The sequence below is a fragment of the Equus quagga genome, chromosome 4 (genome assembly GCF_021613505.1).
Source record: "Equus quagga isolate Etosha38 chromosome 4, UCLA_HA_Equagga_1.0, whole genome shotgun sequence".
Lineage (NCBI taxonomy): Eukaryota > Metazoa > Chordata > Mammalia > Perissodactyla > Equidae > Equus > Equus quagga.
The window spans coordinates 66,823,327-66,844,581 of record NC_060270.1 but is presented as its reverse complement, the minus strand read 5'-3'; positions in this window follow the sequence as shown (position 1 = coordinate 66,844,581).

Here is a 21,255-nt window from a genome sequence, read left to right as displayed (position 1 = left end):
TGCCTCACTTCTTATTCCATCCCCGACCACGTCACATCCTTTGGTCCATTTTCAAGCAGGATAGGGTAGGATCACAGTTTGGGGAGTGTCCAAAGGTAGCATTGGATTGAATGCCCTGAAAGGTGATGTTAAATTTCCTCTGTGGAGGCACACATGGGGAGTCAACCTTCACCGTTTTTTTTACTGAGTATCTACCACGTGCCAATGACCACACTGGGTCCCTTACATTTACTATCTCACTTCATAGTCACAATATTGTTAAAAATTATCTATCCTTTTAACAGGTGAAAGAATCAAGGCCTTAAAGAGGTTGAATAATTTACGAAATATATAAAGTTGGTAAATAGAAAAATTGTAATCAATATTCATGTGTAATTAACTCTAAGTCCATATGCCTTTAATAATCATTTGCTGCCTTTCTAGAAAAAAATGCACTGCTCGTTAAAGCAGAGAGACATGAGATGCATTTATACAGATTTTCATCAAAAATAATGAAAATATCAACAGCTCTGTTATCTAAAATATGAAGCTTCAGTTATTTCAAAAATTAACTTTTATAGACACATCATTTTGTAACACTGCTGGATAAGTGAGGTGCTGCTATGACTAAAGAGAATAAAATGACCGGTGAATATAAACTTGTTTCTGAAACTTGGGACTATTCTGTGTTTGATAAAGATTCATATCAACTGGATTTTACATCTGGTAACAGTGATTTTCAGCTAATTCTAGTCTAAAGGGATGAATTCAACATTGACAGCATTGAGAGAATGTTTGCGTTCATATATTTCCACACTGAATTCTATGCTTACTTAGATTCAAATAAAGTTAATTGAAACAAAGTCTGTCACAGTACTAGCTGAAATGCTACTTGTCAAAATTAGCACAGCAATGTACCTGGAAGATAAATGCAACATTCCTCAAAATACAATATAACAAAAAAATATATATATACATCTGAAGTCCCAACTGTCTCATTATGAAGATAGTTGGAAACAAATTCCAAAATATAGAGGAAGAAGGACAAGGTAAGGAACAGTTGAGAAAGAAAGTGAAAAAGTAACAAACATGTATCAACACTAATGAATCTACAATCTATCTCTCTTGGTATCTATCTCTCCATCAACCTTTCCCCAATTTGTAACAGCTTAGACTTGTACATACAAGACGATACTTTTTCACATATGGAATGCACACTTTAAAATATTCTAATGTATTTATTGTGTAAGTGACGTTCTTGTAGCTTCTGGCAGTAGGGTAAATTGGTGCAAATATCTTCTATATAATTTAGACGGATGATAAAGAGGTATATATGAAGATAAATATTTGAAATATTTATTCCTCAAAGTTTTAGAATTATTTTACTCAACATTATTTGTGATTGTAAAAATTTAAAACATTCTAAATGTCCCGCTTATTCTGTTCTTAAAGTGGATATATAACCAAGAAGATTAAGTACGACAGACTGATGAAATGTTAATTATATGTGTGTATACAAACACACACGCACCCATAAAGGAAGCTAGACTAAAGTATGCATAGAAAACAAGTTATAAAATACAGCCTGATGTTAGCCTTGTGTTAACAGCCTGATGTAATTTGGGGTAATATTTTCTTTCTTAATTTACATTTTCAATATCTAAATTTTCCTAAATAAAAATGCACTGCTCTTGAGGCCAGCCCAGTGGTGTAGCTGTTAAGTTCACATGCTCCTCTTCAGTGGCCCAGAGATTGCCAGTGTGGATCCCAGGCACAGGCCTACACACCACATATCAAGCCATGCTGTCGCAGGTGTTACACATATAAAATAGAGGAAGATGGTCACAGATGTTAGCTCAGGGTCAATCTTCCTCAGCAAAAAAAGGAGGATTGGTGGTGAATGTTAGCTCAAGGTTAACCTTCCTCAAAAAAAAAAAAAAAAGTACATTGCTCTTATAGTCAGAAAGAAAAAATGTATTTGCCCCCAATTTCCCTAGTCATCTGAGAAACAGTCATTCATTCATCCACACTTATATGTGAGGAGACTTTACAGTGTGCTTGTGATTGTATTATGAGCTTGGATGAATAGAGGATACAGAGAGTTGATAACTTTTTCTCCAGTATTTTACCATCTATTCATGACTGTGTCTAAAGAATGCAAAAATATGCTGTTATCATTTAAGTATAAAAGTAGGTTAAACTTGTTTGTTAATAGAATGCTGACTTTTGTTTCCAGAAAAGAATGAAACAGAAAAAATACTGCCTGGTCAACAGAGATTTATCAAGTTTTATTTTGGAATGTAAAATATTAAATTATTTATAAATGAAATTTTAATTTAAAATCACTTTTCAAATTTTCTCAACTGATATAAAATTGCTTTCTTTTGGTAAAATTTCTTAAATTGGAGATTCAATATTTCACATGATTCACAGAATAATTCAAGCGGCTTACTTTTTTGGCACTTTATTTTGATCATAGTTACTGAGAAAACTCTTGGTTCACATGGAAACAATGACCAAAATGGAAACAATGTTCTTAACACTTCTTCCTTCAATTTGATATATTCTAAGCCAAATGTTTTGTGGCCGCTTCTGTTTCAATCTGAACATTTTGGAACCCTGACTGCTCAAGTCAAAAGAGTTCATTCCTAAGTGGTTTTGTAAAAATTTTATCCAATCAGGCAGTCATCTGTAGCATTTGGGAACCACATTATGCCATCTGTGTCCTCATCATTCTCACCATCGTCATCGGTATCATGTGCATCATCATCATCACTACTATCAGTAGCAGAAGCAACAACATCATCACCATCACCACCCTCATCACTGTCATGAGCACAATCATCATCATCATCATCATAATCATCGTCATATTTATTGATTCCATTTTGAGGATTGTAGATTATGTTAAAGTGATTTACATAAATTTTCTCAATTTAATGTTTACTCTAATCTTATGAAATTTCTATACACTAATTTTCACCACTCACAGATGAGTAGTGGAAGCTTAGAGGAGTTATCTAAGATCATATAGCCAATGAACGTCAGAGGGTTCCAGAAGGCTAACCCTGGACCTTGTCTTATTACTTGTGCTTTAGAGCAATTGGAGCAACATCTGGTTGAATGCATTTTCTACCTCATCTATCTCGTGTATCTGTTGTGACATTAAAGCAAAATAGTTCCCACAAAGCAGTCAAATATAAATTAATGTGAAATGTAAATACATCTAAATATGCTCTCACTAATTAGATTGCCTGAGGGGTATATTGCTGAAGTTTTGGTAGTGAAGAAATAAGTATAGGAATGTATATGGAGGAAAAAGTTTGAATTATACAAATGCTATCATAAGACTTTTCTTTTTGAAGAAGGACATGTTTCAGAGGCTATAATTAAATCACTGTACTCTTTTCTTCCATCTGACAAATAAAGCCTTTTCAATTCCAAGATCTTCCCATTGTTTGAAATTCACCTGGAACTCTGAAAGAAGAGAAAGAAAACTTTCTGGAACATTCCTTCTTCAGCAAGTCAGGAGTCCAAGAAAACATCTCTATAAACCATATCAAATTTTATAATATAGATCTTATATGAATATGCACATATGAAACTGAAGTTTCACAATGACTACGGTAAAGTGAAGCATGAGTACAAGTGTAATTAATAAACAGGGATTATTAATTTTGCTTTAGGTTTCATTAGAAAATATAGATGTTATGTTTAAATTGAGTTTAATGTAACAAAATTAGATATCATGATGTAATTTTTATTCATGAACAATGTAAAAACACCTTTGCTGTAGCTTTTGTTTTATCACGTGAATAGAGGAATGCCAACTACTCTTTCTTTGATAGGTGCACCCATACTTTTGGACACTGTTTGCAACTTTCCCCCTTTTTATAAAAGCTTTTTTAATTTTGTTTCTTGTCATTCTACACAATTTTTTCCCATAAAAATTGCCACTTTCCCTTTGGACTAATATAACAGTTTAAAAATGTCTTTGCTGACAGTATTTTTGTTACAAATATGAGATTTTTGAGAAGAGAGCTTATATTCTCTTTGTGTATCTGAAGGCCAGAATGCTTTCCATGTTGCATTGCAGATGTTTGGCAAAGTATCACTCTAGTAAAATGACTCTGTTTTCAATAAGATATTTTCCTGTAATGAAGATACAGTTTTAGATATAACAGACTAAAAGAAGCTGTAAATTTATCTGTTGAATTAAATAAATTGGTTTTAGTAATGTATCACTGTCATGGTTTGGATCCATTTTGTCATATTCTTCATAAATTTCCCTCAAGCTGAGATGAAGAACTGTAAAAGATCTTAAAAACAGAAGAACAAGACGGGCAAGTTCCTAGATCCTTTTAGAATCCTTTGGCAAAACTTATCTATGCTCCACTGCCTAATGTCCAACATCTTTATAAGAAATTTGTGGAAGAACACATTTTGTCTAAGAATCTTCTCATAGCCTCTCACTTGACCCCCACAATAAAGCCTGAGAATAGAAGAACAGGTTTTATTTTCTTTTTGAAAAATGTCAAGAAAACATATATGCAGAAGAGTTATTTGCCCAAAGTCACAAAGCTAGTAAGTTTTAATGCACAATTCCAGTTTCCTTTACCTTACATCTCTGTGCTTATTGACTAATCTCACATAGCCCCTGGGTCCTATTAATACATATATTATCTGCCAGTAATGGCCAGTTCTTGAACACAATTACTACGTTTGTTAGGCAACAGCTTAATCACAAACTGCATTTTCGTTGCTTCATTTAAATCTCACAACTAGATAGAGTTTTACTGTGATCTGTGAATTACATATGTGGAAATGATATGACACATTTGTAGGTTCATCTCTGTTACCTCTATCATTAGCAATCACTTGTAGGCAGGGGAGAGTTAATTCTGTTGTGACTTTGTGAATAACAATTGGTATAGAGTTATATGTCCATTGAATGAGCAGTAATATTTTATGCTCTGGAAACCACAGTGGCTAAACCAATGCATTGACTTCTTTAACTACTTAATATAATTATTAATTATAGAGAGGACACCATTAAAGAATGGCAATGTATAGAATATATTCATCTATTTGCCCGTTGTCATTAGGCTTTGGTATTTTGCATTCCCTAAACTTATTTAAAACTAAGCAAAACACACAATGGTTTTGCTGTTTCTCTTTGGGTTAGGGAAATTCACTTGGGAAGTGGGTGCTAGTTATTATTCTTTAGGCTGCCATTCATTTATATCCCAATAAGGCTTCCTGATGTTTTTGTGCTTGGTGTTTGTTATGCTGAAGGTGCAACCCAGCCAATTGTGCAGGAAAGAAGATGAACTTTTTGAGTACTGCTATTATTTATTTCAAGTAGACAAGCAAGTCGTTTTCTCAGACATGGACCTGTAGTTAACCTTACACTGTGTATTTTCTTGTAAAGAGATGAAACAATTCCAGAGAATGGCTAGGAGGGAGCTTCCAGCAATTCTGACACTTGAATCTTTCAGTTGAAAAATTGTTGAAGGCTGTTATACATCTAAGTCAAGCGCATTTTGTGAAATTTAGAAATAGAACAAAGATTTTGCATCACTTACGATGTGGGAAACTTTTCTCTCAATTTGCTTCTTCTCTTAACTTTCTTACCTTTTAGTTAATTCTCCCCTTGTAGCAGGATTGTAGGACTAAGCTTCTGAATGCTGCCTCTAACCTCCAATCTCCCAAGAAATGCTTTCTGTTTCTGCTCTGAATAACAAATATTTTCCTATATATCATCTCTTTGGAGTATTGTATAGTAAATTGGTTCACAAACTTCAGTGCACATAAAAATCACCTGGACCCCATGATTACAATGCAACTTCCTGTGCTACATGTTCATATTCTGAATCAGGTACTCAGGATGGTGCCTAGGGACCTTTTAACTGAGATTAATTTCATGTACTGTTTATGGGAAGCAGAGTGAGTCGATAGTCTAAAGCTGGGTTGACAACCTATGGCCAATGAGCAAAATCTAGCCTGATACTCCTTCTGTCAAGCAAAGTTTTATTGGAACACAGCCAAGTTTGTTTGTTAATATATTGTCTATGGCTTCATCTGTGCTATAAGGCAAAGTTGAGCTGTTGTGACAGATACGTTATGGATTGTAAAGCCTAAAATATTTACTCTTTGGCACTTTACAGAAAAGGTTTCATGACCCCTGGTCTACAGTCCTGAACAATATTTGTATCACGTGTATATGCTCTTGTACTAAATATCACCAAATACTACCACTATCAAAAATAAAATATTACCATCTCAAAAATACTTATGCCCATTTGAAGCTTCAAATTCCTCCAAGGAAACTTCCCTTGCCATGACTCTGATCCAAATGGACCAATGTCAGCACAAAGGCTTCCCCTCATATCATGGTGCTAAGGTAATTGACCAGGTGAGCCTATATTTACATTCTGTGCCACCTCTCCCACCCTAACTGTAAGTTGAAAGGTTTCTTTGTCTCAAGGGATCTAATTGTTCCTGGAGCCATCCTGAAAGAAAGGAAAACAGTTTTAGAGCATGTAATGGACTGACTCTGTTCTCATCTCCTAGAGTGATCTTGATACTTACAGATGGTAAACCTTGGGCCAGTGCATATGTTTCAGCTGGCAACCATGAGCTAGGATACATAATATTATAAAACCACCTATATGTGATAACTACATATGATTGATTATTCTAATGATTACCCCAATTTCTTAAAATTTTTGATCACTTAATTTAAATGTCCTCACTGACCTCCAAACATACCAACCTTTAAGTTACAATTTCAAATCCTATACATTGCACACTGCTTCCTTTACAATCATCCTACATATCTTTATCGATCACAACCTCATATACAAAATTTAATTATCTATCTATCCATACAATCTTATAATTATATGACAATGCAATTGAATTCTTACCACCATTAAAATATTTTTTTAGCCAGGAAAAGGGTAAACTAGAAAGCTCCAAGCTATTGTTCATCCACATAAACAATAAAAAAATACCCAGACAATGTCTAAATCAACTATCTGAACTCTGGAAAACAGTCAAAGGTTTATAGCAATCAATCAAATACCCAATCAGCATTTTTATTCAAAATGGTAGGAAAGCATTATGGCTTTCCTCTACAGCACAGCAGTGGTTTTTCATCATGAGCGGGTGCCAACTCAGTTCTAAGTCCCACTCCTTTGCTAACTTCCCCATACTGGAGATAATAGAGCAGACCTTATTTGCAAATTATTGTGTACAATTGTTCTAACCTTTCTGGAGATATGTGAATGACTGGTACAAGACATGTTTCTGCTATGTGTAATTTGGAAGACAGGAGAGAAAAGTGGCAGGCACTGCTCTTAAAAGATACAGGGGGACTACAAACCCAGAAAGGCTTTGGGCAAGACATTACAGATGGAAAAATATAAGAGACCACCTAAAGACCTGGAGGAGAAGCTAGGGTGAGATTCTGTAGGAAATTAAAACATTTGAAAACAGTTCATGACTAGGAAGATGCATGCTCACAAAAGCCCTAAGAGGAGTGTCTGCTTTCACCTTGGCCAATCCATAAGCTCAGAGAAAGCTCAGCTAAGTGAAAAAGTACACAAACACAGTGACCATCTGAAAACACTAGGAGAAGAGGCCATTCTTCTTTCATAACTGTATTGGGTGTTTTTTTTTTGTATGAGTTTTTGTTGTTGTTTCATCTCTTGGCATTCACAAAAATCACTGTCAAAACCTTAACTGATCACAAACGGAAGGAATAGAGACTTAAGTGGTAACACATGACAAGGAGAGTCTTTGTAAAAATAGTCTGGAAAAGTCTGAAAAATAAAGGGCTACTACAGCCTTCACAAGCAAACAAACAAACAAACAAAAATAAACTAGCAAACCCAGGGAAGAGAGAATCTTATTTCCAGAGTTATTATGTTATAATAGTCAAATATCCAATTCTCAAAAATAACAACAAAAAAATCACAAAACGTACAAATAAACTGGAAAAAAAAAGCCTAATTCAAAGGAACAACTAAATTGACCAAAAGAAATATTAGTAAGCAAGGCCAGATATTGAGCTTACTAGTCAAATACTTTAAAACAAGTGTCTTAAAATATACTTAAAGACCTAAGGAAAATAAAGAACAAAGAACTAAGGAAGTTAAAAATATATATATGAAAAAAATGAGAATGTCACCAGAAAGATAGAAATTACAAAAAGGATCCAAAAAGAATTTCTGGAGGTTAAAGGCATAATAAGAAGAACAAAAAAATATTACTATGTGGATTTGAGAGCATTTTTCAACAGGCAGAAGAAAGAATCAGCAAACTTGAAAATAAGACAATTGAAATTATCAAGTTTGAGGAGAAAAAAAAAGACAAGAAAAGTGAACAGCACCTAATGTACTTGTGGATCATTGTCAAACAGACCACAATACACATTACGGAAATTACAGAAGGGGGAAAGAGAGAAAAAGTGGCAAAAGATTATTTGTAGAATAATAGACAAAACCTACCATAAGTTTATGAAAGATTTGAATCTACAAATTGAAGGCATGGATTAAACTCTAAGTAGAAAAACCCAGAGACCACAAGGAGACACTTATTATAATGAAATGGCCAAAGACAAAGACACATTCTTGAAAGCAGCAAGAGAGGAGCAACTTGTCAAATACAAGAGAGTCTCAATAAGATTATCACCTGATTTCTCATGAGAAACTTTAGTGGTAAGAAGGTGATGAGATGGTCTAATTTAAGTACTGAAAGGAAATAAAACACAAAGCAATTCCATATCCAGCAAAACTACCCTTCAAAGTTGAGCAAGAAATTAAAATACTTCAAAATAAAAAACAAGCTAAGAGAAGAAAGCTGGGGCAGCAATACTTATATCAGACAAAATAGACAAGTAAACCCCGTAATAAAAGACAAAGAGGGTTGCTACATAATGATAAAGAGAACAATCCAACAAGAGGATATAATATTTCCAAACATCTATGCACCCAAACATAGGAGCACCTAAATATATAAAGCAATTATTAACAGATATAAAAGCAGAAATAGACAGTAACACAATAATAGTTGAGGACTTTAACATTTCACTTACACCAATAGATAAATCATCCAAACAGACGATCAAAGAGGAAACATTGGCCTTAAATGACACATTAGACCAGATGATATATACACAATGGAATACTACTCAGCCATTAAAGAACAATGATATCTGGCCATGCTAAGCATAGTAAGTCAGAGGCGGAAAGGCAAATACCATATGATCTCACTCATATGGTATTTGAAGATAAAAGCAACAATGAACAATCACACAGAGACAGAGATTGGAGTGGTAGATACCAGAGGGGAAGTGAGGAGGGAGGAGGGCAAAAGGGATGATTAAGCACATGTGTATGGTGATGGATTATTAACTAGTCTTTTGGTGGTGAACATGATGTAATCTACACAGAAATTGAAATATAATGATCTACACCCAAAATTTATATATTATATACCAATGTTAATACAATTATATAAAGATAAATAAATAAATAGATAAACAAGCTGAGAGAGTTTATTACCACTAGACCTACCTTACAAAAAATGCAATAGGGAATCCTTTAGGTTGAAAATATCACAAGACATACAAAGAAACAGAGAAACAAGAGGCATTCAAGCAAACAAAATAAATCTCTAGAAACTGACCCTAATGAATTTCAGACTTCTGACTTATTTGATAAGGAATTTGGAATACTTTTCTTAAATATGCTGAAGTCACTAAGAAAAAAAAATAGCCATATATAGGAACACAATATATAAACAACATGAGAATATAAACAACAGGTAGAAATTATTTTTAAAAGAACCAAACCCAAAATTATAGAACTGAAAAATACGATAAATGAATTGAAAAATGTACTTGAGGGGTTCAACAACAGACTAGAATACTTAGAAGTAAGAACTGGAATTGGAATTAGGTTATTTGAAATTATTGAGTCAGAGGTACAAAAGAAAAAAAAGAATAAAGAGAAGTGAACAGACACTAAGGGACTTAGAAGACAACATCATGTAGACCAACATTTATACATGAGAGTCCCAGAAGGAGAAAAGTGTGTGAAAATGGCAGAGAGCTTATTTGAAGAAATAATGACCAAGAATTTTCAAGATTTGAGGAAAGACAAACACAAATGCAAGAAGATAAAACAGTGTAAGCAGAAAAAAATCAGAGAATCACAGAGACATATTATGATCAAATCTCCAAAGTAAGTGACAGAGAGAATCTTGAAAGCAGCAAGAGAAAAGTGACGTTTCATATATAACGGAGGTTCTATAAGATATAAACTGGTTTCTCAACAAAAGACTTGCAGGGCAGAATGGAATGGAATATAATATTTAAGGCACTAATAGAAAAATTAGCAGAAAAGAAATAATTCCATATCCAGTAAAACTGACATTAAAAATGATGGATAATTTAAAGCTTTCCAATGTAAATAAAGCCTGAGAAAATTCATTACCTAATTTATGTTAAAGGGAGTCCTTCAAGTTGAAAGAAAACGATAGTAGACAGTACCTAGAAAGCATAAGAAAATATAAACTTCCTTGATAAAGGTAAATATACAGACAAATATAAATGCCTATATTATTGCAAATTGTTTTTTAACTATACTCTTTATTCTTTCATAGAATTTAAAAGACAAAAAATATAAAATGATTTTAGATGTTAATGGATAATACACTATATAAAGATGTAACTTTTGACATAAATAACATAAAGGGGAAAGGGTCAGTGCTGTAAAAAATTAAAGATTATTTTTTGGTGATTGAAGTTAAGTTGTTATCAATTAAATAGATCACTATAACTTTATGAAGTTTTATGTAATCCCCAAGGTAACCAAAAGAAACTATATGGAGAATATATCGCAAAAAATCATCTGCACACAAAGGAAGGCAATAGTAGAAGAAAAGTGGGACAAAAAACTATAAGAGGTAAAGAAGACAAAAACAAAATGGCAATAGTAAGTCCTTCTATGTTATCAATTACTTTAAATATAAATGGGTTAAAATTAAGAATAAAGCAGTATCCAACTATATATTATCTACAAGAAACTCAGTTTCGTTTGGAAGACAAGCATAGGTTGAAAGTGAAAAATGAAAGGATGAAAAAGATAGTCTATGCAAATTATAACCAAAAGAGAACAGAGGAGACTACATCAATATTTAACAAATAAATGTTAAGTACAAAACTGTTATAAATGACAGATTGAGACATTATATAGTGATGAAAGTGTCATTTCAGGAAAAGATATAAAAATTAAAAGCATATATGCACCAAACATCAGAGTTCCTAAACATATGAAGCAAACATTGACAGAATTGAAGGTAAATATAGACAGGTCTACAAGAACTGTCGAAGAATGCAATATCTTACTTTCAACAATGGATAGAACAACCACAGAAGATCAGTAAGGAAATAGAGGACATCAACAACACTATGGACCAACTGGACCTAAAAGACATTTATGGAATACTACACTCAACAATAGCATGTTACATATTTTTCTCAAATGCACACAGAATATTTTCCATGATAGACTATATATTTGATCATAAAACAATTCTTAATAAGTTTAGAAACACTGAAATAAAACAAAGTATCTTTCTAACCACAAAGTGATGAAATTAGAAATTGATAGCAGGAGAATTGGAAAATCCAAAAATATTTGGAAACTAAACAATGCATCATTAAACAACCAATTGTTCAAAGACAAAATCTTAAGGAAATTAGAAAATATCTTGGGACAAATAAATATGAAAACACAGCATAACAAAATTTATGAGGTGCAATAAAAACAGAGCTGATAAGGAAAATTTACAGCTGTAAATGTTTACATTAAAAGAGAACAAAGAACTCAAACAACCAACCTAAATTTTCACTTTAAGGAACTAGAACAGAAGAATAAACTAAATATAAAATTAGTAGAAGGAAGGAAATAATAAAGATTATAGAGATAAAATAGAGAATTCAAAGCAATAGAAAAAAATAAACACAACTAAGAGTTACTTCTTCATAAAGGTCAACAAAATTGACAGACCTTTAGGTAGACTAAGAAAAAAATAGAGAAGAACTAAAATAAGTAAAATCAGAAATGCAAGCAGGGACATTACAACTGATTTTACAGAAATAGAAAGGATTATAAAAGAATATTCTGAAAAACTGTACACTGAAAAATTGGATAATCTGTATGAAATGAATAAATTCCTGAAAAAATACAATTACCAATAGTGAATCATGAAGAAATAGAAAATGTCACATGCTTATAACTGGTAAGGAGATTCAATTAATAATTAAAATCTCCCAAATTATGAAAAGCTGAGGACCAGAAGCCTTTACTGGTGAATTCTACAAAACATTTAAGAAGAATAAAGCCAACCCAATCCAAACTCTTCCAAAAATCTGCAGAGGAGAGAATACTTCCAAACTCATTCTATGAGGTCAGTATTTACATAATACCAAAGTCAGACAGACAGTACAAGAAAATAGAATAGAATATTATTCCTGATGAATATTTATGCAAAATTCCATAACAAAATACTAGCAAAGAGAATTCAATAGCACACAAAAAGATTATACCTTATGACCAAGTATGATTTATTCCTTAATGCAAGGATGGTTCAACATATGCAAATCAATCAATATAAAATACCACCTTAACAGAATGAAGAAAATGATGCAGTAAAAGCATTTGAAAAAAAATCAATAGTCTTTCATGACAAAACAATCAATAAACTAGTAATAGAAGGAAATTACCTTAACACAATAATGTCCATATACGAAAAGCCCCTGCCCATAATCAACAAAAGACCACACAACATTATTGAAAAACAGGCAAAGGTAATGCCAGTCCTGATATCAGCCCCCTTACATTAAACCCAGCATATTTGGGGTTAAAACCAAAGCACTCATCCCCTTTCCCTCCTTACTCCTTGGCTTCCTGGCACCAGAATCCACCATCCACCAAGGAGGCAGATAACCAAGGAGACCCACCTGCAGATTCCCTTTTCTCTCCATCCCCCTTCCTACAAGCAGCCTCAGAAGGCCAAACACAGGCTGGTATGAAAGCACCAAGCAACAAGGCCACAGGTTCCCTTTCCCTACAAGCAACCACATTCCTTGCAACCTTTAAAACCCCGTACCCCCGATCTTTTGGGGAGATGAGATGAACTTGAGGGCTCACTCTCATCTCCCAGCTAATGTCACCCCAAATAAAAACCCTTTCCTTGCCATAAGCCTGGTATTCCAGTTTTTATTTGGCCCCTTGTGTGGTGGGTAAAGAACCTATGTTTGTATGTGGGAACAAAGAATTTAAAATGATATTTCTCCAAAAAGACATGCAAATGACCAAAAGCACATGAAAAGGTGCTCAACATCACTAATCACTAGGGAAATCTAAATCAAAACTACAGTGAGATACCACCTCACACACATTAAAATGGCTACCATCAAGAAAGAAAAAAAAAAAGAGAAGAAACAGTGATGAGAATTTGGTGAAACTGGAATCCATTGTGTACTGTTGTTTTGGAATGTAAAACAGTGCAGCTACTATCAAAAACAGTGTGGTAGATCCTCAAAAAAATAGAATTGCAATATTGTTTGGAAATTCGCTGTCTCTGTATATACCTAACATATTTGAAAGCAGGGTCTCGAAGAAATATTTGTACATTCATGCTTATAGCAGTATCATTCATTATAGGCCAAAGGTGGAAATGACCTAAGTGACCATCAACAGATGAATAGATTTTTTAAAATGTGGCGTATACATGCGATGGAATATTATTCAACTTTAAAAAGGATAGAAATTCTGACACATGTCACAGTATAGATGAAAGTTGAAGATATTATGCTAATTGAAGTAAACCAGTCACAAAAAGACAAATACTGTGTGATTCCACTTCTATGAGGTACATAGAGTAGTCAAATTCACAAAGATGGAACGTAAAAGGGTGGTTGCCAGAGGATGGAGGGCATACGAATGGCGAGTGGTTGTTTAGTGAGCGCAGTGATTTTGCTTGGAATGATGAAAAATTTCTGGAACTTGTTAGTGGTAACAATTGTACAACATTGTGAATCCACTTAATGCCAGTGAATTCTACACTTAAAATGATATACTGGTAAACTTCATATTGTGTCCATTTACCACAACAAAAATTAAATGGAAGAGGGAAGGAAGGAAGGAAAGAGAGAGGGAGTAGGAGGGAGGGAAAGGAGGAGAGGTTGTAGAAAAGAGGAAAGCAAGAGAGAGGAGAGAGAAACACCTGGCTTGAGTTCTAGTTAGGTTATATGTTATATATAACTTCTTTAGAAAGTGACTTGATTTCAAAGCCTCATTTTCTGCTTTTTAAAAATAACTAGTTTTTAAGTTTGTTTGAATTATTTCATTAAATAAATATGTAATTTATCTGTCATTATTTTAACAAACAAAACCAATTGTTTCAAGGAGATTGTGTGGTAACTTACAAACATAAATTGGCTTAGCAAAATAAAAAGATATATTTTAATGTGTTTTTAAGATTGTACATGGCTTGATACAGGGAACACATTTCATCTTTATTCTTTCATTCAATGTAACACCTTGTGCAATTTATATACCTACAATTATCTAAGTGATTTGAATTTTATTTAATTCAGATTCGTTGACTCAATTTTACTAACTAAAACAAAAAGAGGCCTAGGGATAACCTAGAGAATTCAAATTATTTCAGCTTTATCTGTTTCTAGATTTTAGTTAAATAAAGGGAATTACTGTTCTAAGAAAAAAAAAGAGAAAACTTCAAGAAAATTCTGGTCTCCACAAAGTTATGTGACAACCAAATCTGAAGGCTCCCAAGGATGAAAAGTGAAAGAGTTTGAGTATTACTAGGGCTAGTATTATGTGTACTCTATCATTGAAAATACACAGAAAAAATACGTATAACTGTATCCTCCAAAACTCAAAACACTGAATCAATTGGTAACTTAGAAGTGGAATAATATTGTTAGCAGTCTCCAAAATAGGAGATTCACCAAGGTTAACGGGACTCTCTGCAGGGTAATTGTGGTGAATAGTTTGCCAGTAGCACTCAGAGCCCAAAATGTATTGAATAAGTTGATAGTGTCTTAAGCTTATGCTTTATTTTAATTCAGACACAATTGCCCAAATTCTTATTGAAGAAAACCCATTTCTAATATTTGCATCTTATTCCTGAAACAGTTTAGCTTTTTATTGCCACTGTTTACATGAAATGTACTGTAATATAAATGGCTTTCATAAAAGTTGCCAACTTCCAACCACCTGCTGTGTGCTGACAGCAGTAGCAGCAATTCTGCTGCTGCAAAATAATATTCAATTGCAATATCTACTGTCAGACCCACAAATTAGGTTCTCAGCTTATGTGGTTTGTTGGAATAATACCATATTTACTAATTCTCCTTTGCTATCTCTCAGTTTTCCCAGCATTATTCACTTTGATTGATTTAGCTGAGGCATGGGGCAAACAGAAATGTGATCCTGTTTGGAAACCTCATTTTCCTGCAGTTCATTTGGAGGCAGTTACTGAAAAGTGTAAAGTTCGGAGAGTTCACAGATGGAAGGAGGCCCGATGACAGAAAATTCAGTGTAAAATGGAAATGCCCCCCTGCCAGTTCAGCCATTTCTGTGCCATTTTGCCAGCAATGTCTCATTGCAGCAGTTGGAATTGATAGACTAGGATGTCAGAAAGAAAGGGATTACGAAGCTCCCAAATTAATGTGACGTGAGGAAGTACTTGCATGGATAACAGGTATTTTCTCTATATACTGGGACATGATGCTATTATTTGGAGGAAATAATTAGAAAAAATTAAACGAAGGGTAGCTTTTCTTCAGTGAAAGTTCTAAATCACAAATCCTCCTTTGGTGAGCGAATAGCAGCAGCTAAAGTCGCATATGCTCAAAAGGGCCCAGAAGCCGATATAAGTGTGATTTAGGCAATCCAAGAATGTGTGCGTAGGTGTATATGGGGTGACCACTGGGAAGCATGGGAACTGGGCAGTATTTGCCTCTTTCTCATCTTCAGCCCATCAGTACCATGATAGATTGTGAGCTGATATTCCTCAGGTGTTTTTTTTTCTTTCATGAAAAGTCAGCAATTTAAAATTTTATGTAAAATATTCCAAAATTCTCAGCCATGGGCAAGGCAGCCTGGGTGATACAGCTGAAAAGTAGAGTCTTCATCAACTCAGAGCAGAATAGAGAACAGCAAAGAATATATTTGCTGGATTGGAAAGGGTGTGGTGTGGCAACAAATAATGAAAAAAAGCACATACTGCTTTCTTATTCTTTTAAGTGGTGGTGAATACTTTCAATTTCACAGTGCTACCTTCCATTTTTACCTCTCATTCAACATCACAACATGGTACTAAACTCTCTCTCTCACTTTAGCTCTCATTATTAGCAAACTGATATTTCTTCAATTTAATCAGGATAGTCTTATTATCCTACAACATCTTACATATTCATACCCCAGAGTCTTTGTTTATAGTGTTACCCCTACCTAGAGACTTCTCCCCTTACTTCAACTAGTGAAGTAGTATTTTTCCCTTGTGACCTGAATTAAACTCCACAGACTTCATGATACACTGACATCAGTCATTACTTTTTTAATAACTGCTATTTATTGAAGATCAAGTAGGTAGCAGGCACTGGGCTAGACACAGGGGACTCAAAAGGAAATAAGTATTTACACTTCCAATTCTGATAAATTATCTCAAAGTACATCAGCTTTCTTACTGAAACTAGAAAACCTAAAATAACAATTTTAAAAAATTTCTAAAGTATCAGAGAGCTGTTTCAATATGGGTTTACATTTCCTGCCTGCAGGTTCTCACTTCAGTGATATATAGGAGGCTTAATTCATAATAGTGGAATCCTACACAAAATTGGATATAATGAAGGAATTCACTTCATAAGAAGGGATGAGCGAGCAGGTTGATGATCATGGGACCCACTGGTTATATCATATAGTGCACTACCCCAAATCTGCCATCCTGATGAAGTTTTGACCTGGCATGGTTAAAGTGTAGTTGAAGCATTAGCTTAGAAGCAACACCCATGATGATGGGATGTCATCCTTTGGAACATAATAAAAGCATTGAATCAAACAACCAAAAGAACAACAAAATTTATCACTCTATTAGCCATATGTTTCTTAGCAGCCTAATTGAGAAAATTTCACATACCATAAAATTCAGCAGAGTGTATAATTCAGTGTGTTTTAGTATAGTCATAGAATTGTGCATCCATCACAATACTCAATTTTATAGTATTTTCAATATACCAAAAAGAAAGCTTACACCCCTTAACCATTAGCCCTCAATAGCTCCATTTCACCCAGCTCTAAGCAAACGTTAATTTGCTTTTAGTCTGTTATGGATTTCCCTATTCTGTGCATTTCATATAAATCAAATCACACAATATGTGGTACTTTGTGACTAGCTTCAACAAGCATGTTTTCCAGGTTTATCCATGTTATAGTATGTATCAGTACTCCATTTTAAAAAAATCAAATAATATATTCCATATTATAGATACGTCACATTTATTTATTCATTCATCAAATGATGGGCATTTGGGTTTGTGCCAATTTTTGGCTATTAAGAATAATGCTTTGAGGCTGGTCCCATGGCCAAGTTGTTAAAGTTGTGCTTTGGCAGCCAGGGGTTCACAGGTTCAGATCCTGGGTGCAGACCTACTGCACTCATCAGCTATGCTGTGTAGACATCAACCATGCTGTGGAGGCATCCCATATACGATATGTAGAGGAAGACTGGCAAAGATGTTAGCTCAGGGCTGATCGTCCTCAAGCGAAAAAAGAGGAGGATTGGCAATGGATGTTAGCTCAGGGTGAATCTTCCTCACAAAAAAAAGAAAAAAGAAGAAGAAAAATGCTTCTATGAACATTTGTGTATAAGGTTTTTGTGTTGACCCATATTTTCAGTTTTCTCAAGTGTATACCTAGGAATGGAATAGGTGGACTGTATAGTACCTCTATGTTGAACCGTTTGAAAAATTGTCAAACTATTTTCCAAAGTGGTTGCACTGTTTTGCATTCCTACCAGCAGTATCTGAGGGTTTCAATTTTCCCATGTACATGCCAACACTTATTTTCTGTCATTTTGATTAGAGCCACATTAATAGATGTGAAGTGATATCTCATTGTAGTTTCCATTTGCAATTTCCGGATGACTAATTATGTTTATCGTCATTTCATGCCCTTATTGCCATTTGCATACTTCTTTGAAGAAATGTCTCTTCAGATACTTTGTCCATTTTAAAAATTGGATTATTTGTCTTTTTATTATTGAATTGTGATAGTTTCCTATATATTCCAGAAACAAGTCCCCGGTCAGTTAGATAATTTTCAAAAACCTTCTCCCATTCTGCAATTTGTCTTTTATGTTCATGTTGTCCTTCAAAGCACAAAATATTTTAATTTTAGTAGTGCCCAGCATATCTATTTTATCTTTTGTTGTTTATATTTTTGATGTTATATCTAAAACAACATTGCTTAAATCAAGATCACAAAGATTTACACCTATGTTTTCTTGTAAGAGTTCTATAGTTTTAGCTCATACATTTGACTTTAATCTATTTTGAGTTTATTTTTGTATATGATGTAAATAGGAGTCTAACTTTATTGTGTGTGTGTGTGTGTGTGTGTGTGTGTGTATGTATCAAGTTTTCCAGCACCAATTGTTGAAAATCCTACTCTTTCCCCCATTTAATTGTCTGGGAACCAATGTCAGAACACAAATGACAATAAATTAGATGATTATCTCTGGACTCCCTACTTTATTCTATTAACCTATATGTCTACTCTAATGCCAGTGCTACATTGTTTTCATTAGTATAGCTTTGTAGTGAGTTTTGAATTTAGGAAGTTTAAGTCCTTCAACTTGTTCTTTTCTTTCAAGATGTTCTTGGTAATTCTGAATTTCCATATGAGCTTTAGGGTCAGCTTGTAAATTTATGCAGTGAATTCAACTTGTGTTTTGATATGGATTACACTGAAAATGTATATCAATTGTGGCACCATCCCTATATTAACTATATGAAGTCTTCCAATCCATGAAAATGAGAAGTCTTTCCATTTGTTTTGGTCTTTAATTTTTTTTATCAATGTTTTGTAGTTTTCAGAACATAAGATTTTTATTTTTTTCTTAAGCATACTTTTAAGTATTTTATTATTATTATTTTTTATTAATGTTATGATAGATTACAACCTTGTAAGATTTCAGTTGTACATTATTGTTAGTCATGTTGTGGGTACACCTCTTCCCCCTTTGTGCCCTCCCCCCTCCCCCCCTTTTCCCTGGTAACCACCGATCAGATCTCCTTGTCAATATGTTAACTTCCACCTATGAGTGGAGTCATATAGAGTTCGCCTTTCTCTGACTGGCTTATTTCACTTAACACAATACCCTCGAGGTCCATCCTAGTTGCTGTGAATGGGCCAATTTTGTATTTTTTTATGGCTGAGTAGTATTCCATTGTGCATATATACCATATCTTCTTTATCCAATCATCAGTTTCTGGGCATGTAGGTTGGTTCCACGTCTTGGCTATTGTAAATAATGCTGCGATGAATATAGGGGTGCAAGGGACTCTTGGGATTTCTGATTTCAGGTTCTTAGGATAGATACCCAGTAATGGGATGGCTGGGTCATAGGGTATTTCTATTTTTAACTTTTTGAGAAATCCCCATACTGTTTTCCATAGTGGCTGTACCAGTTTGCATTCCCACCAACAGTGTATGAGGGTTCCTTTTTCTCCACAACCTCTCCAACATTTGTCGCTCTTGGTTTTGGATGTTTTTGCCAATCTAACGGGTGTAAGGTGATATCTTAGTGTAGTTTTGATTTGCATTTCCCTGATGATTAGCGATGATGAACATCTTTTCATGTGTCTATTGGCCATATTTATATCTTCTTTTGAGAAATGTCTGTTCATGTCCTCTGCCCATTTTTTGATCGGGTTGTTTGTTTTTTTGTTGTTAAGCCGTGTGAGTTCTTTGTATATTATGGAGATTAACCCTTTGTCAGATAAGTGGCTTGTAAATATGTTTTCCCAATTAGTGAGCTGTTTTTTATGTTTCAATCCTGTTTTCCCTTGCCTTGAAGAAGCTCTTTAGTCTGATGAAGTCCCATTTGTTTATTCTTTCTATTGCTTCCCTCAACTGAGGAGTTATAGTGTCCAAAAAGATTCTTTTGAAACTGATGTCAAAGAGTGTACTGCCTATATTCTCTTCCAGAAGACTTATTGTTTCTGGCCTAATCTTTAGGTCTTTGATCCATTTTGAGTTTATTTTGGTGTGTGGTGAAAAATAATGGTCAATTTTCAATCTTTTGCATGTGGCTGTCCAGTTTTCCCAGGACCATTTGTTGAAGAGACTTTCTTTTCTCCATTGTAGGCCGTCTGCTCCTTTGTCGAAGATTGGCTGTCCATAGATGTGTGGTTTTATCTCTGGGCTTTCAATTCTGTTCCATTGATCTGTGGACCTGTTTTTGTACCAGTACCATGATGTTTTGATCACTGTAGCTTTGTAGTATGTTTTGAAATCGGGGATTGTGATTCTGCAGGCTTTGTTTTTCTTCCTTGGGATTACTTTAGCAATTCGCAGTCTTTTGTTGCCCCATATGAATTTTAGGATTCTTTGTTCAATTTCTGTGAAGAATGTTCTTGGGATTCTGATTGGGATAGCATTGAATCTGTAGATTGCTTTAGGTAGTATGGACATTTTAACTATGTTTATTCTTCCAATCCATGTGCATGGAATGTCTTTCCATCTCTTTATGTTGTCATCAATTTCTTTCAAGAAAGTCTTGTAGTTTTAATTGTATAGATCCTTCACTTCCTTGGTTAAGTTTATCCCAAGGTATTTTATTCTTTTCGTTGCGATTGTGAATGGGATTGAGTTCTTGAGTTCTTTTTCTGTTAGTTCATTGTTAGTGTATAGAAATGCTACTGATTTATGTAAGTTGATTTTATACCCTGCTACTTTGCTGTAGTTGTTGATTATTTCTAATAGTTTTTCTATGGATTCTTTGGGGTTTTCTATATATAAGATCATGTCGTCTGCAAACAGTGAGAGTTTTACGTCTTCATTGCTTATTTGGATTCCTTTAATTTCTTTTTCCTGCCGAATTGCTCTGGCTAACACCTCCAGTACTATGTTGAATAGGAGTGGTGAAAGTGGGCACCCTTGTCTTGTTCCT